The sequence below is a fragment of the Zonotrichia leucophrys genome, chromosome 2 (assembly GCF_028769735.1).
Source record: "Zonotrichia leucophrys gambelii isolate GWCS_2022_RI chromosome 2, RI_Zleu_2.0, whole genome shotgun sequence".
Lineage (NCBI taxonomy): Eukaryota > Metazoa > Chordata > Aves > Passeriformes > Passerellidae > Zonotrichia > Zonotrichia leucophrys.
This window is the reverse complement of record NC_088171.1, coordinates 144,333,135-144,352,292: the sequence shown is the minus strand read 5'-3', so window position 1 is coordinate 144,352,292 and position 19,158 is coordinate 144,333,135.

Here is a 19,158-nt window from a genome sequence, read left to right as displayed (position 1 = left end):
AACATGGGTTGTTCTGTGCCAGTCAGCCAGAGAACTAAAAGGCAATTTTAGGCACAGGTGTTTTACTAGAATTGAGGTAAGTGGTGCCTGGATAAGCCCCAGCTGCCTCCAGATATCCCCTAACCAATGCCAGATGCAGATATTTTCAAGCTTCTCTTTTGTTGAAATCTAACTGTGGATAAATCAATGCAGTAACAGCATCTCATTTAAAAAATGTGGGCAGCACTTTGAGAGATTTCCATTGCCATGTCACCGGGTTGTGATCTGCTTGTGATTCCAATGTTCTGATTGTTTTTATTTAAACCAAACAATTTATGTCTCTCTTTGTGGCCTTGCCAAAGTAAACATGCCAGGGAAGGGGAAGGGTCACAGTTTGACAGATCAGCTTGCATGGCCATAGGAAATTGCTCTCAAACAGACAAACCTGACTTGGAGAACTGTTTGGTTGTTTGGAAGTTTGCACTACAAAACATATCTTGATCCTTTATATAATGTCTAAATTAGGAAAGAAAATAATAAAGAATGCCCTGGACTATACTTCAAGGAGTAGGATTACCAATCCATCACCACTGAACATATTTAGAGAAAGAAGTCTTTTTTACTAAATTACTGTAAAAATTCCAATGAATTTCTATCACACCTCCAAGCCATATGAAAGTCAATCAATGAATGTAAATCAAAATGACTATTGCTAATGAGCTCAGTGGAAATATAGCTATGAATATCTGGGATGTTTGAAAAGCAAGGAAAGATCATGGGTCAACCATTATAAACTTTGTTTTTTTAAAATTATATCTGATGCCACAATGTGGGTGGTTTACAGTTTAAAAATGGAAGATCAAATTTTAAGATCACTCAAACCTTCACATCTGGTAGATCTTTACCTCTGAAAATGTTATATTAATTAAGAATAACTTGAAACATATGCATGTAAAACAAGGATGAAAGTTAGCAGCTTCCTGCTCTGTTACTCAGATATGTAAATCCCATCTCTTTGCCCACATTGCCTTCAGTATTAATATCTCATACTCAGATTGTTGGATTTTTTGTTCTTTCTCTCAAATTATTCAGTAACATTCACTTGCATCATCACTTAAACACAAACATAGGCAGTTTCCTTTAATTTCTGAAACAACACAAGTTTCTCTGACATTTAAAAGAAAAAAATAATTGAAGTTCCTTTTTTGATATTGACAAATGCAGCCAGTTTTGTAGTTCTCACATTTATTTTTCCACAAAATTATCAGTTGACCTTTTCAGGCAATTACAATTAAAACTTAATTATTATTATTATTATATTTTGAATAATGTTCTTGTAACCATAACTGTCTAAAGTTCTGCAGAAGGCTTTGTTTTCTTTAGAAGTTGTTTTTTTTTTCCAAGAATATCAATTGAAATAATAAAAAATACTACTTATTTCTGTAAATCTTTCTTTTTTGTTGGTTTTGTAAAGAACTATCTCAGCAGCAGCTCAAATACCAGAGCATTCCAAGCAGACCTCATTTCATATGTAAATTAATTTGTCTGATCTTCATTTATTCCAAGTAATTTTTTAATAAAAATCTTGTGAAGAACTGAAACTGAATCTTAATGTCTCATCTCTGGGCTCCACATGGCTTTTAATTTATGTCTTTCAAGCAGCCTACCAACCAGGCAAAATACAATCACGTGCTTGATTTGCATTCTGAATTACATAGTATTCTTACTACTGTAGTAAGATTTTCCTGTATTTTTCTAACAATTGCTACAACAGAAAGTTATACAACATAGAAGTAGTTTTTGAGAATAAGGAGCAGAACAACGTTTTTTTTCCCCACCCCAGTTCTGTGCTGTAACTGCAACACCACAATTATGTCCTCTCCTTTTTGTTTTTTCTAGGATCAGAGGTCCCTCTTTGGAAGGATGGACAGAATGCAAGGCTGACTGGAAATAACTTCAAAACATTTAGGAGGGAGAAGAAAATGGAATCTGAACCTCCCTGACTCTGTGCCAAACTCGCTAATAATTTCACTGATACATGAAGGGAGACAAAGAGGACTATGATGGACACCATAGTCAGTTCACTAGGAAACAAAACTGAAGAAAATTCTTCTGAGAGTCCCAGGTGAGTTGATGTTTTGCTGCTTGGAAAGGTGTCTGTAGAGTTCAGGAACCTGCAGGCTTTGTGCTATGGGCTTAGGGACTTCATAACCTTAAATTCCTTCACTATTTTACTGTCCTGTAAAACGCACTTGGGCATTTCCAAAGATGCTGAGAGTATAACAGCTTCTGTGCCTGGGACCATGCACTTTTAGACAGAAATAGCCTTTTATTTATCTGTCATTTTTTTCTAGTTCAACTGAGTGCCTCACTGTTGGTGCAAGGGCATGTGTGCAAAACCTCCCACAGCACTGGCCTTTGGTGTCTCCTGAGGAAAGGAAAATTCTTTCCCTTTCCCAGAGACATTCAGTCAAAGTTCTGCTGTGCTGAGGCAGCACCAGCTCAGTCCATCCTCAGGAGCTGCCTACTCTTCTTGGCAGTATGGGTTTAAGATGCATCCCCATCTGGTTTGAGAATATTTTGCACTTGCTTTAGAAAAAAATTTTATATACGTTCAGGGATGTGGATTTCAAAAGATAACATCTAAATGTACAAAGAGCTGTTTGAGGCCTGAATTTCTTCTTGGACTCAGTTCAGGACTTCCTATCTTCCATAGCCAAAACTCTACAAGGGTTCAGATTAAATGATTGAATGACTTTTTACTCTGGGATAAGAACACAACCATAGAAAACCTTAGGTGAGAAAGGACTCCTGGAAATATCTAGTGCCACTCCTCTGCTCAAGTCAAACCTAACTTCCAACTTGGGTGAGGCAGCTCAGACCCTGATTTAGGGTTCAGTCAAGGTCTGAACATCCCCAAGGCTGTAGCTTCCACCATCTCTGTGAAGCTTTCTTCCAGAGCTTAACCACACTCATGGTAATTCTTTGGTTTTTTATGTTTCTATGTTCCTTCTATCCCAAATGAAGAACAAGGAGTTTCCAGTGATCAGGAGGACAAGTGGTGTTCATGAGAAGGGGCAGATTAGAGAAATTCAATAAATTGAGTGCAGAGAAAAGGCTTGAAGCACTGCTTGACAATGGAAACAGCCATTTGTATCAGCACTCTGGGATGCTTAGAGAAACATCAAAACAAGAATGAGAGCAGTGGAGGATTCAGGGAATAATCCTGCCTCTCAGTAGCCTCTGAGCCAATTTCTTCAGATGAAAAGCTTGATCACAAGGTGAGCTTTGCAAAGGTTTCATACTTCTCATTCTCACAATAATGCTCCAATTATCAGAATCTTAATTACCAAAACAAACTACGGGGAAAAAAAATATTCAGCATTCTATTTTTAACTGCAGGCAGCTGCAGCTGGGCATGATTATAATAGCAATGATTAGTTGCCCATGGAAATTGCAATGATGTTTGTGAATAAACTTCAAAAGTTTACATCTGAAGATTCTTAAAAACAATATGATTGGTTGTTTAGTGGGGTCAAGCAGTTCCTTACAGGTGTCTTCCCTGAATCTTGTCATCCAAGTTTTTAAAAAGCAATAATTTCATTGCTTCTCATCATCTGTCTAACGCTGTGGGCTCACATGAGCTTCAAACATAGTCAAATGATCTTCACTTTTCTGCTTTATCTCTTTATGGCACATAGATTTCATTTGGTATTTCAGGGAGAGCATTTCCAACAGACATCCAAACACAGCTGAAATTTTAGTGAAATCTTTCCCTCCTGCAATACAGAGAATAACTACCAACCCAGCACATCAGTGTCATTTAGATTACTGGTGAGACACTTGAAAGTGCTGGATCTACGGAGAAGCTCACCTTAATATGTAAAGCAGAGAACTTTAAGGAGATTATTTTAATGTTGCACGACCAATTAATTAATAACAGAATGACCTTAGCAATTCACATCACAGCAGGATAATTGATTCCATGAGATCATGCCTCTGAAGGGGTATTAAAGCTGAGCTGGGATGAACTGAGTGACAGCAGAAATGTAGACATTTCACCACAGATTGATTTACAGGTAGAAGTTGCATCAGTAGAGCTGCCAGTGTAAAGTCACACCTGGATCATTAAAGTAATGCCAAAGTCTGTGTGAGTATGCATTTCAGCAGCAGAATTGCTTACTTTTAGACTGTCTTATGACTGGCTCTAAAAGGAGTATTTTTGGAATAGCTCTTACGCCAAAGCCATCCCAAAATAAAAATCCCCATCATGAAGTAAACCATACTCTGTATGACACCCTTTAAGTCCCTTTTAAACACCTCTGTCAGGCAATCAGCACTCTTTTTCTTATTTCTGTCAAGGTCCAGCTGCTTTGTAGCTTGGGCTCAGTCTCTCAGCCACAATCTCTACCTCCAGAGATTCCTCTGGGAAGCTTTTGACCAGCTGCTGAGGAAAAAGGAGCTTTGTCAAAATGAAGGATTGCTTATTTACTCAAACAGCTGCCAGAGGAGAGAGTTAGTCCAAGAGTGAAGCATCATCAAGTCTAACTAAAGTTCACAATCTCCTCCCAAGTTTTAAATGCTCCTTGTTGATTCAAAGAGCCAGGTTCATTGCATGAAGCTTCCTCATCCTCCTTCTTTTGGGGTCACTCCTGAAATATCTCCCTTAAATAGATCTTTTCCTGCCTCACTTACTCCCCTATGCCAGCTCTGGCTTTCCCCAAAACTGTCCATGGAAATGGTTTGTAAAGTGTTCTTTTAGTTTTTGATCTTAGACCCGCGAACTGCACAAAACCCCAACATGTCTGTGTACTTGGCTGCAGACAGATAAATAGGCACTTCCCCTAAGCCTTTGTTCTTTCAAGGCCTTCTGATATTTTCTTTGAAGATATTTTTTATCTGCCCTCGTTTCATTTCTGACTGCTTTTACCAACAATCCTTTGTCTTTGTTCCTTGCAGCTATATAAACAATACCAAGTAGGTAAATTGAAGGATATAGACAATAGTTAAAAATTAACCAGACAGCTCCATCATCTGTGAACTCTTTTACAAAACATTCTTCCAAAAGCTGGCTCTGGGCTGAAATAATTGTGATACTTTGAAAACAAAGTAATTATTTCCAATTAAATCACTTTTATTGTGCAATTAGAATGCCATATGGAAGAGGTTTTGTCTTCAAAACAGCTAGAAGACATCTGAAGGATTGCAAAGAGGCAGGTTCATTCCCTGTATGGAGGCAGGAGGAAATTTTCTCAGGGACAAGCCTAATTCACAACATAAGAAAGATATAAAGCTATAAGAGAGCATTCAAAGAAGGGCTGCAAAGATGGTGAAGGGAAGGGAAGCCATAGGAGTTGCACCTGAGGTCACTTAGACTGTTCAGCCTGGAGAAGAGACTGAGGGGAGATCTCATTGCAGACACAGCTTACTCACGAAGGGAGGAGGATGGGCAGACACTGATCTCTTCTCTGTGGTGACCAGTGACAGGAGCCAAGGAAATTGCCTGAAGCTGTATGAGGGGAGGTTTAGGTTGGATACTAGAAAAAGAGTGTTCAGCCAGAGAGTGTTTGGGGACTGCAACAGGCTCCAAGGAAGTGATCACAACACCAAGCCTGGCAGAGTTCCAAGATTTGGACATGTTCTCAGGAACATACATGGTGTGATACTTCTGTGAAGAGTCAGGAGCTGGACTCGATGATCTTTGTGGCTCCTTCCAGCTCTGGATAGTGTAGGATTCTGTGATTCATCTCTTCACTGGCTTTTACAGCCTCAGGTAGCAGTACAGCTGGGAGGATTCAAATACATTAGCACTCCCTTTAAGCTCCTCTGAGAGAAAAGTCATAACTTTTCTTTCTGTTCCCAACTTCCAGACTGCTTTAAGATGCTAATGATACAAAACAACCTGACATATGCTTCAGACTGGTAAAAGGTGAGTAGGAGCCTGACAATTTTGTCATTCTAAAATTGAAGAGGTTAAGAATAGAAATCCTGAAAAAAGATAAACTGACATGTACAAACCTAATAAGTTTTACTGTCCTTTCATAAGAAGAAGGAGAAAATCCACCAATTCTGCCACAAATAGGGGAGAGTGAGGGAAGGAGAAATAATGAAAAGCACTAACTCCCCACACCCAAATTAGCTCATTTCCATGCTAATAGCTCCCAGGTTTCATGCTTTGCTGCAGATATTGGCTGTGCAGAAGGATCTGAGCAGCCAGGTCTGGTGCAGGGAATTTTGAGGGGCAGCTGTGAATGTTAGGAGATGGTCTATGATGGGAAGGGGTTATCTCACATCAAAGCAGCTCTGTCCTGCCATGCACCTGTTTCAGTCCAATTAGTCTGCTGTGCCTGGCATTTCCTAGGTTCTAGAGGAACCTTAAGGTTCTTCTAGACTTATTTTTATCTTTTAGAATCTGAACTGAACAGACCATTAAAACTAATGATCTAAAATATGGACTATAGGTGCTTCTATATCTTATTAGATGTTCAGTGCAGAAGTTACAAAGGGTTTTCCCTGCCCTTTTGGGTGAAACCTTGTTGACTATGCCAGTGTACAGCTTATAGCTGTATGGGGTCTGCATGGCAAAGCTTTGGTAATGAGGGGTCACTGGGGTGGCTTCTGTGAGAAGCTGCCAGAAGCTTCCTTCATGTCCAGCAGATCTCTGGTGGCTCCAAAGATGGATGTGCTGTTGGTCAAGGCTGGGACAATTAGAAAAGGTGGTAATGCCTTTGTGACAACATAATGAGGCAGAAAGAGAAACAAAAAGTCTTTGCACAGTTGTGATTGTGGCCAGAGAAGAGTGGAATGAGAACAAGTGAGAGGAACAACTCTGCAGACACCAAGGTCAGTGAGGAAGGAGGGGGTGGAGGAACTCCAGATGCCAGGGCTGGGATTCCTTTGTAGCCCTGTGTGCAGCCCATGGAGATCCATGGGGATGCAGGGATCCATGGGGATGCAGAGATCCACCTACTGCCCATGGAGGAGACCCACACCAAAGCATGTGGGTGCCTGAGAGGAAGGTGCCTGTAATCCTGTGGGAGGCTCGTGGAGAGAGGATCCCAGGCTGGAGCAGGCTGTCCTTGAGGGACTGCACCCCATGCAAGGGTGACCCATGCTGCAGGAGTTTGAGGGGAACTCTTGCCCATGGGATGAACTCATGTTGCAGCAGGTTGCAGGGATATGTTGCTGGTGAGCCAGAGCCATGCTGGGGAAGTTCATGGGGAAATGTCTCCTGCGGGAGAGACCCCACAGGGCAGCAGGGGAACAACTCCTCTCCCTGAGCAGTGGGAGAAACAACTTGTGATGAACTGATCATAACCCCCATTCCCTGTCTCCTTGCGCTGCTGGGGAAGGAGGTAGAGCTGGGAAAGAGGGAAAGGTGTTTTGAAGATTTTATTTTACTTCTCACTATCCTGATCTGATTTTCTTAGTAATAAATTCAATTAATATCTCTAATTTCTAGCCTGTTTTGCCAGTGACAGTATTTGGTGGGTGATCCCTCCTGGTCCTCATCTGAACTCATGAACCTTTTGTTATATTTTCTCTCCCCTGCCCACTTTCATAGGGGAGTGAGAGAGAGGTTTTGGTGGGTGCCTGGCATCCCATTACAATTCTCCAGTGCAAATGCAGTTTCTTGTATGCACCTACGTGAGTTGAGCATGTGGCATCAGACATGACGAGCTGGGGGAAGAACTTCATCAAAAGCAAGTTCCACAATGGTCACCTTTCAAGGTTTATCATGAAGAGATTTTAATATTACAGGCTACATTAATACAGTTGTCACCTCAACAAAACATCTTATGGCATTCTTTATAGTTCTTAACAAGACTTTGGTGCTTCTCCCTCTGTCTCAAATGAGCTTTAACAAAGAGAACCCAAAACTACTCATGGTCTACAAAAACTTTCATCAACTATAACATGAATAAGAAAGTTTAGATGCTGTAACCTTCAATCAGTTTTCACTCTGAGTGCCTGAGGGTCAGAGTCCTGGGAGCACTGTTTGATATAAATGTCATTGATCAGAATCCATTGGGGACTCCACCACTGTTCTTTGCCCATGGGTCCAGATTTTCAGCTCAGGCCTGGAGCTTCAGCCCCTCCTTGTGCTCTGTCATAGGAGCACCTGTCTCTGGGTCTGACTCCTGGATGGACCTTTAACCTACACTGTAGGTACCTTCTATCCTGGATGGATGCAACTCCCCAGATGTATTCTGAACTTGTGCCAGTCCTGGCTTTAGGACTCTCTATTGGATGAATTTTGGTGATTCATCTAGGGGACAAATCTTTTTGTGGCCCAATATTTTTGTAGCCCAATCTCCAGTCCATCATCTTCTGCCCACAACTAAAACCCCTCCAGAGACCTGGGCCATGGTTCATCATTTGCCATATCTTTTAATGCAAGCAGACCCTGTTAGCAGTGCCCAAATCTGTCTGTCTTGTCAAGATCCTGTGGGGTTCTGCCCTATTAGAGTTGGCACTTCCTGCATAAGGGTGACACCCAAGTTCTTCAACAGAAAATGCTCAATCTGTCTGAGACCACAGAAACTCAAGAACAACATAACTGAAGGAAAAAATGATTTAGCACCTGTGAGCCAGCATATCTTTGCAACTACTCAGTGCTGACATCATGTTCTGCTGTTTGCATGACATGGGAGGAGAAAAAATTTTTCCATAACACAACAGTATGTCAATAAATATTTCCAGTATGGAAACAAAGAAAAGGTTTTAGAAGACTACCTGGAAGAAGGGCAAACAGAAAGTTAAACAGTTATTGACACACACAGTGGAATATGTGTTATTGGAATATGTGTTATTTTGTTCTGGAGATAGAATAAGAGTTATTTTATATGGGGGGAAGAGAAACAGAAGTTATAGACTGACACAGAGCAAAAATACCTGTAGATTGGCCTCTAAGAAATAGACTCATGATAATGTCTGTCAGCTGGAGAGAAACATGCCCATGCAGTCAGTGCTTCATTTTAGTCATTAAAAACAGGGCAAAATGGAACAAGAAGTCAATTACATATAGGCAGAGAGAAGAGGAGGTTACTCAATAACAAAACTTTCCCTTCAGTCTTGCTTCTGACTTGAAAATCTGACATGTAGAACAATATCTGCTAAGTTTCATTGTCTTCAGGAAGATGCGTGTGGGATCAGGTTTGTATTTGACAACTGGAGACAGAAACTCTTTCATTCATAGAGGAAATAACCATCATGGATGATTTTTTGGTTGCAGCTGAGACAGAAAAGTTTCCATATTTCAGTCAAAACAGACCTCTTAAAGGCACTGCAAGAGCTGATGCCAAAGAGGAGTGCCATAAACTTGAAGACATATTCATCCCATCTCTCTGCCAGTCTAAGGTTCAGCCTCAGATGTTCTCGTAGGACAGTGTTTCCCAGTTTAGGCAAGGAGACTGATAGCAGAGCTTATCCCTATGAGCTCAGGCTGCACATCATTATGGAATAAAGAAAAAAAACCTTTCAACAAGCAACTGCAGATAAATATTTGGATAGTTTGGGATGAGCTAGTATTTCTGTCATTTAAAATTCATGCTGTGCTTAATCATGGTGTCCTTAATCCTATGCAGTATTGAACTTTTTGGTAGCTAAACTGGTCCTTGTTTTGTCTGGGCTTCTCTGCTCACTGAATGGCCTGATTGGGATAGATGGCAGAGGTCAGAGAATCATAGAATATCCTGATTTGGAAGGAGCCTACAAGCATCATAGAGTCTAATTCCTTTGTTAGCTCCAGCCCTGAAAAACGAGTGGGAAGCTGTGCATAGGGAGTTCCTATGATGTCACCACCATGGTGGGTGACATGCCAGCATGTCACCACACATAAGCTGCCATCAGCAAGACACCTGGAAAAAGCCAGTCAAGTAAAGGATGTTTCTGACCAAACCCCCCATTCCCTAGCACAGCTGCGAGTAGCTCTGACAGAACCCAGGAGGGACAAAAGCAAGAAATTATTTCTGAGAAAAAATTAACTCTAGCTATATGTCATGAAAGATTCAAACAGGAATATCTTCTTGCTCCTGCCTTCTTTTTGCAGCACTTCTTCACCCAAAACCTTCTTCCCTTCTTCTGTGCTTCCAGGCCTTTATGAGAGCTAACAACCTTCCTCATACAATCACCCCTCTTAACACAGAGGGGTCTCTTTCCCTGTTGGCAGTCTCATTTCTTTGAATAGAGAAACATCACCATTTTCTTCCTTAAAAGTATGAGGCAGAAATGTGAGAAATTTACTTCATTCTCCCTGGACACTCAGCTAATGCTCACAGCCCACTTTCCAGTACTTAAGTGTAGCTTTTACCTGCAACTCATCAAGTTCCTAGGGAGGAGCTATGCAGGTTCAGGTCTCATTTAGCCAAAGGGTCTCTTGAGTGTTTCCTCTGCCTTGGCAGTTCAAATTCCTAGAATCAGCCCTCCTCAAATAAATGGGAGAATATAACTTTGACATAGGTAATGATATTTTCTCTTTTCAAATCTACCATCTTGAAAATCTGCCCCTGGTGTTTTTAGGATTCCACTGCTCTGATGAATCTACCTACTAGATCATTCTACATATTTACTGGTCATCCAACTAAAGTTATTATTAGTCTACATTAGAATAATGCATTTACATTTCACCCTTGTCATTGCAGTGAAATCAAGGGCCTAATACAATTCAACTCCAGCCTTTCCAATTGTTATGGGGAAGCAAACACCTCTGATGTCAAAGCTATATTTTAGGAAAGATACTGCAGGCGTATAATATATATAATCTCTGTTGTTTTTACCAAGCATAATGGCATGAACCATATAAATTCTTCTATTTCCAGTCCATCCAGCATTCCTCTGGCTGCACTATACTTTTAGGGGAAAAAAACCATAAAGGTCATTCTGTTTTTCTGAGGCAGCTTCTCTAATATAAATGGAAAATTTGTGAGGGTGCACAGCAGGTTTTCCTACATCTAAAGGACTCAGAGAGAGAAGTGGTTTCCAATAAGACATTATCAAAATCACCTTAGTAGTCCTTAATATCTGTATGATGTGAATCAAGAGTGTAGGTGAATGAAGCCTACATTCTAAGGGCTAGAGTGAATGGCACTGAGGTATTCACCTGCAGCTCCTGGTACTCACTACTTCAGTGTGACACAGTCACCAGTAGTTGGGAAAGAGTGGATTGTTCTCTCTGGGTCTGTTTCATGCTCTTGTTACAGCACATATTTGTATAAATGGTTTGTGTAAAATGCTTTAGTGGGTCAGACAAAGATTTTTTCAGCACCCATGTGATAAGGGGCCCACAGCACTTCTGAATACATTGCTTCAAATCTCACTCTATCACATAGAATACAGAGTAGGAGATGAATTCCCCTTATTTCAGCAGAGTAACTGAACCACTAAATCCCTGCTAGAAATATCTTTGAAACTATTTCTCATTTTGAAAAGAAATGTCAATAAACCTTTTTCTGGTAGAGTTTTATGGGAAAAATAATCTTTTGTCAAACGTGACTGCCACTGTTCTTTTGTGTTATCTCCAGTTCCTTTCTTGGGCAACACTTGTCATACTTTTCTGATACTTCCTCACCTATGATCTACCTCTTTCAGTGGTTTGAACCATACCTTCCTCAAATTCCTCTCCTAGAAAAAGGACAGTTGATTTTGAAGTTTTTCCTTTGGTGTTTTTTCTTCACTTCTTGTAGTGTGAAGTACACTACAAGAACATATGGCTGGCTTCCTTCTATGGGAGATAAGACAAGGAGAACAATGGAACTGATAAAGCCGCCTGATGTCTTAGACCTGGTTGAGCAGAAACCAGGGGAGAGACAGATGCAGATAACTGATCCTGGGGTAGCAGTGACCAAGAAACATGTTGTGAAACTTTGTAATGATTACCAGGTAACTGATGATTACCAGGTAACTGATGTCATGTAGAATGTGTTACCAATGGGAAATTGTCATCAGAAATAGAATCTTATATAAGTGTCATACAAGTGTACCCTTTATAAACCCTTTGTATTCTCAACATAGTTGGCTTCTGCTCCAGCTCGGTCATACCTGTCTCTCCATTTCTGATATCCTTCTCTTGGGAAGCTCTTAACACTGGCTTTTCCCAAGGGACAGAGATGTTCCCAATCTGACAGTACCTCCATATCCCTGAGTGCTACCCCTGCTATTCTCTTTCTCTCCTTTTCTGGACTCAAACAAGGATCAATGCATGACTCAGGATCCCCTTGGAGTGAGAATTTTCCTGTGTGCCTGGTCCGACCACATCATCAGCTACTGAAAAAGATGTGAAAAGAAGGTGACCCCTACCACAGGATCCTGGGGTGAATTAGAAGTTAACAGTGAATGCACCTCCTTAATACACTTCTGTGGGAAATGCCATTCCAAATTAAAACAGGAGGCAAAATAGAAGTTCTCTCCTAGACTAAGATTTACCCCAGTGGGTCATTCCCTGAATGTTCTCAGCCAGTGTACAGTGAGGAGCCATGCCAAAAGTCACAGGCATTCTCTGATGTCAGACTTTAGAATATGAGGGAAAATTGACTTTGCTTCTTACTTTGCAAAGAGGTAGTAAAACTCTTCTATCTTTGAAGTGCCCTTTTCATTTGTTATGGGCACTGCCTGCATGGGAAACTTATTCCACAGTGTCCAAGCAAATGAGTTTCAGAGTGACAGTAATGGTGTTAATCATTCAAGGATATCAATGTCAGGACTTCATCGTTTCAGGCACCTGGAGTTCAGCATATCAATGATACCCCATGGCTATATAAAATTAAATTGGGAGGCAGGGTGATGAGGTAGAATATATTAACTCATTGGGTGAAAATAGTGCTTCCCAGGAGAGCACAGCAGAGTCAAGCTTTTCTTTACTGAGAAAACCAGAACAGGTGTCAATGGAGCTCACCTGGGAGCAAGGCAGTTCACAAGAGCGAAAGGATTCAATAGTGCCATTCAGCAGCCTTTGTTCTGTCATTCTCAAGAAGCCACTGCAGCAAATGAAAGGCAATGAAAAGAGGTCCAGCTCAATGGTCATGTTTTCTGCTCTAAGATACAACAACAAAATACATTGAGACTCACACTGCACCCTGAAGGCTGAATTCTGCTTGCTGGGTATTAAATTCCTTCTAGGCAAGGATGGTTGACTATGTTGGGTCTGGCATTATGCCAAGCAGAACTGGAGAGAAGTGGTTGAACTTCTGCCAGCTTCTCTCTTTGCTGAGTCAAGAGAGTCTCAATGAGATGAGAACGTGGCCTTGTATGTTCACTTCATACAAAATACTGAGGTTTGCAAAAATACAAAGCATTATGAGAGCAAATGTACACCACCTATGACTCTGAGCTATTGAAATAAAAAAGGTGAATAGCTGCATTTCAGCTGCTGAGAGCCCATCAAGGATAAAAAATATTCCTCCCTGTTCTGCAGTAATATTTGAAATTGAGCTTCTAGAAGCTGATGTTTCTTTAAAAGGAAATTAACTTGTACCCCCCACGCACTATATGAACAATTTAAATTAACACAGATTAAATAAAGTTCTGAAATGCAAATGTGAAAATGAGTCAAGAATACATTATAAATAAAGTTTACATATGGTGATGACAAGTGTCATCACATCTAAGTAACATCCACCACACTTTTCAGAAAATCACTAATGCAGTTTGAATGCCTTCTTTCTTTAGTGAAGTGTGCATCAGTGAGATAGAAATACCTAAATAGCAATATCCTCTACAGTTATAAAATGTTAATACTTGCTTTGTGTTGCTTTGCTTCTTTACTATTCTTATAATAGTGTTCTTTAATATTTTTTTAGGAGATGACATTTGAAGGCAGAACCTTAAAACAGCCAAGTAAGTGCTTTTTTGAACTTCCCTCCTGGTTACTTTTGCTGCATCTCAGATCAACGTCTCTCATAGCTGTTGCTGGAAGACCCAGTATTTCTTGACATGCACGTCCCAAAACTGGTGCTCATCCACCAAAGGTCATCAGCTCTTTATTGGCTTTGGTGCACTTCTCCCAGGACCTCTCTAACCTCTGTCCATGACTTGGGATTCTATCCCAGCCCATCTCAGGGACATCAGTCCCTTTCCCAACAAGGTCATACGATGCCAGTCCTCATGTCCACAGGCTGATGTCCCAGTCTCAGCACATGTCTGTCCCCACAGAAGTGTCTGGTGACCTGGGATGTGGCTGCACAGCCCTGACAAGGGAGTGTCCCCTGTACCCATCCCCCAGAGAGTCTCTGTCCCTTGCAGTACTCAGTACGACCTTACTGGTATTGAACAGAGTGGAAAAGATTATTCTGCAAGAATACCTTTCTGCTTATGCACCACAATGTTTGTTTTCCCTGCAACAACATGACATTGTTGGCTCAATTTCAGTAACCCCCAGATCATTTCTTGCAGAACTGCTATTTAAGCAGCTGTTCCCCATCATGTGCCAGTGTAACCGATTATTTCTGCTTATATGCAGTGCCTTCCACTTGCCCCTAGTGACTTGCATCTTCTGTTCTTTTCCTTGTTTTTCTTGCCTATATCTTGAATTAGCCAGTATTATTTTTAAATCTGGTTATGCCCTTCAACTACAGGTGCTACTGTTTGTCCTGGTTCTTAGTAAGTACAGCATGTATTCCATTACACAGGCTTTTAACTCTGGTAGACATTTTAAAGCATAAATAATGCAGTGCCACTGAAGTTAAAAAGAGTCAACGATCTATGAACACAGATAAAATGGTCCACCAGGATGTTTGTTAAGAGTTTCTGAATATAGCTGTCTAAAACCTGGAAGCTGAATGACCAGGAGTACATTTGCTGTTGTAGTGTTATTGAATAGCTCTCAGTTGAAATCTGGAAAAAGGCCTCCATTTTCTGTCCTGAATTTGTGGCACTAAAGCTTCACCACTGTGACAGCCTCCTGCCTCTGTAAGAATAATGAAGGATACTGTCTTTCCCCCTAAATACTTATATATTTCCTCACCATAATTCCTGAAGAGATATCAGAAGAGGTCAGGTGTTATAGAAAGCCATTGCTTAACACAGTGGTCACTGGTTCTTCACTATGTCTAAGTGGTATGTCCCATCCTGGGCTGCAAAACCATTGGAAATGAAAACTTTTTGTTAATACACATTTATCAGTAGAATTATGGAATGAGGTTGTATTCACAAGCTAAAATAAAAGAAAAAAACCATATGCAAAAGCTTGGAGCAATCAAACACACTGGGCTTTCATTTCAGAGGCATCTCTCACTTTACAGTGTGAACTGTACTAGAGTAACACTTGGGATCAACAGGCAGCAGTACCCCAGTTTCTTTTACTGCCAAAATAAAATATCTGTCTGAGCTGCTGTATGTTGGAAACACCCACTGTAAATGTCTTGGTTAAAGAGATGCCAAAAATCTTAGAGCAGAATGTAGTGCAATGGGGAATTTCCTTCTTACAAAGCACTGGAATTTAAGATATTTTGTCTCCCATTAAGACTACATAATAAATAATTTTGTGTACTTCCTCATATAGCTGAGAGCAGCCACAACCATTCCCTGTGTAAGTTATTGATGGTACCTTTGTAAATAATATTAATCACAATAAAATTATCTATAACTTGATTCTCATATGGAACTGTTTAACTTGGATTTAAAGCCCTGTAGGTGTCATAGGCATTCTCTGTGATTGTTTCCTTGAAAATATGTTTGGATGTTTTGTAGGTCCCTTGCAATGAGATTATGTTCTCCTTTGTTCTAAGCAGCCTCACAATGTTGAACGCAGAGTAGATGCAGGCTTTAAGATTGCTATTGCCTTTTCTTGTCATGTAAGAGAAGATGACATTAATCTCATGTGTAAGGTAGACCACCTACAGACCATTCTTAAATCTTCATCTTCACCAAAAACCTGCTATTGCTATCAAAAGGAAATCAGATTTAATCTTCCACAGTAAATCCTGCAACACTAGAAAATGACAGGTGTTGGTGATTTAGAGAAATTCAATATCAAATAGATAGCTCAATCATGAATCTATTATCCTCCCCCCACACCAAGGAAGATGTTAGTGAATGTAAAAACAAGATAATGGAATGAAGAAACAAGTACTCTGCTGAGCCCATACACATTAATTGTATCATTTCAGAGAATGACTAAAGACTGCCATGAGTCAACGATTCCTCCTAAACATTTTGTCTAAGCACACCTACCATCCCAGCTTGACTGGCAATGAGCAGATTAGCATGCTTTAGTTATGATGGCAGCTCAGTTTGAAATAAATCACTATTAACAGCAGCATACCAGGCATCAGTGTTCTCTCTGCCATATAACCAGTCACTTAAAGGGTTATTTTGCATACTCTCCATTTCCTAATGCAAGAAAACTTCCAAAAGAAGATAAGAGAGTGAGGGGCAAGAGTTGTATAGGGAAAAGAACTGGCTAGGAACCCAGCTGAATTAAACCCTGTGTTTATCTACAGGCCAGTAAACTAGAGTCCTACACATTCACATATGCAAAGTATCTGATGAAGCAATGTTTCAAAAACGTTGTCTTTCAAAAACCTGCCTGGCACCCTGTCAACTCATCAAAGAGCTGCTTGAGAACTCAGCTCAGGAGTCTGATTCTAAGATGACACAGTGAAAATCTTTTTCAGCCCAGATTCCCAGCATTTTTGTAATTTTACCATCCTTGAACGCCAACACACCTGGAAATCCAAGTGACAGTCCCAGGGCTCCCAGTTTCCCAGGTTCATGAAACAGGAATGCAAAGAAAGGAGTTCTCAAGAGTCTAATAATTGTGTTCATATTTTATTTAAAAACTGAACAGAATTCCTTTCCCCCAGACAGAAGAAGGAGGAGAAGAAACAAAAGGAATTTCCTTTCCCTTGGAAATATGAAGGTTTCTACATTTTGTTCCTGTTCCAAGATTTAATACATGCACATTAGCACATGCATACACAACCCTAACAGACTTTCCCCTCTTTGAAGTGGCTGACAGGGGGATTTCCTCTTAGGATATGTCTTATACTGTAGTTACTGCAGGATACTGATCTGGATGGATTCAAAATCTCATACAATATAACATTTCCCTATTTGAAGCCTAATTAGATTTATTGTATACATCCACAGGAAACATCTCCATCCTGTAACAAGAAAAACACTTAGAGATCTAAATGTTAAACCCTTTAAAACAAGGTAATTATTTTTTTCAATTGAAAAAGTTATGCAGAATAGACTTATGTGTACTTTTTAATGGTTTTTGTTTCTTTCAAAAGTCTCAAATTCAAGTCTCCTTTCTAGTATTAATTTCAGTTGTAGTTTCACTAATCAGACTATCACTCCTACAACTTGCTGCTTCAAGAAAATAAAGAATAAAATGTTTGTAAATGGATCATTTTCTGTGGATTATAAAGATTACAGTTTAGAGATTAATTTATTATTAATTTCCTTTTAACTTCTGTTGCAGTTAACATGTAAGTCAAAGATCTTTTGTATTAAAAGGAAAAAAATATCCCTCCTTCAAAGGAAGCCCATGAAGCTTCAAGAACCATCTAGTGCTTTGTAAAAAGTGTGATTCATTCAGCAGTGCAGGTGCTTCAGGGATTTACAGCATTACAGGAGAGTGATGGTGTGCACAGGAGAGAGCCATGAGCCAAGAAACAGCTGTTCTCTAAAACCTGGTTGGGAAAGGGTGACAGAACTGAGGAAAACTTCTGGACAGTCCAGGAGGCAATGGGAAGGACAGCAGTTTTGTTTTGGGAAAGGTTTTTTTTCAAATTCTTTAAGCTGCCCTTGATTCTGACTTAGGGTAAAGGTCTTCCTTTCCTAACATGGAAGAACATGTTAGGAAATTATCTAGTCTTTATTTTTTTCCTTTGGTCCATCATGTCTCTTCGATGGCTCTGAAAGAAAACCAAACCAAAACCCAACCAACCAAAAAACAGAAACAGTCAGCCAGACTGTCATCCACAGCAAAAAATTGAAACAATCATTTGAAAATGAAAAACAAAAATTCACTGTCTTAAAAATGCGGATTTCTTCAAAGACCTAAAAATTTCCATTGCTTTTAGAATTGGTTGTCTATACAGACCTCTTTTATTTTTAGTACAAAACAGCAATCCTGGTCAGCAGCAGTGCCCAAAAAGTCTTGGGAAAAAGATTTTCAGTGGTCACAGCTGCTAATCCATTTTCAAAACCAGAGCAATAGCTGGGTGGGTGAGGAAGGAGTGAACCTGGAAGAGAGAGGAGGAAAACACAGCTCCAACCATTGGTTAAAAGGTGCATTATTTATCTCAAATCCCTTATTTCTCTTCATAAAATCCCTGTGCTTAGACCATCTTCTGACTTTTTTATGTGGATATGCGTGTCTGTGAATGGAGGGAGAGATAAGAAATTTATTTGCATGTGAGGGAACTGCTGCTTCACAACATGGAGAAGCAAAAAATTGACATGTCTTGCTGCCTCTTTATACTCTGGCATAAATTTTTTCTTTTATTTTTTGGTCCTTTTATTTCCCCCTGCTTTATGGCATCACTGGGGTATGGCTTTTATTAATTAGTCTGATTGCTTTTACTAACCAATGTTAAAATTTTCAATCTGTTCTCTTATGTCCTGTGTTTGCTTTTGTATAGACATCATATTGAGATATGCATTCATCTGCGGAAAGTGATAGACAGGGTTTTTAAAAGAAGATTCAATCAGTGCCAGAAGTTTTTGTGGGGGTTTTTTTGGTGTTTTGGTTTTTTGGGTGGGTGTGCTTAAACAAAATGTTTAGTTTTTTTGGGGATTTTTTGTTGGTTTTTTTTTTTTTTTAGTATTAGAACATCTAAATTGTTGACTTGTTGCCAAGGACAAGAGGAAAAAAAGAAAGAGGGAGTTACAGGAACAAAACCCCAAACCACCAAAGAGGTAAGGAGATAATTCCAAGATAATTTGCTCATATTCTGTCATTTCTGTCATTACTCAAGATTCACTTTTCAGATACAATGGCTTTCTGTCAATTATTTGTTTTTCCTTTCTTAAATGGCTTTGTCAAAAATTTATTTAAGTAAAAAAGATGTATAATAACACAAGTGTTCCTTCAAAATGTGTTTGATACGAAGCCATCTTTATTGGAGAACCCTAGAGAGCTTTGCAGAGCATGGTGCCAGGTTTGCAATCCTGAGGACATAAATAGTCCCACTAAAATGAATGAGATCATTATTTGCATGATTAAATATCATA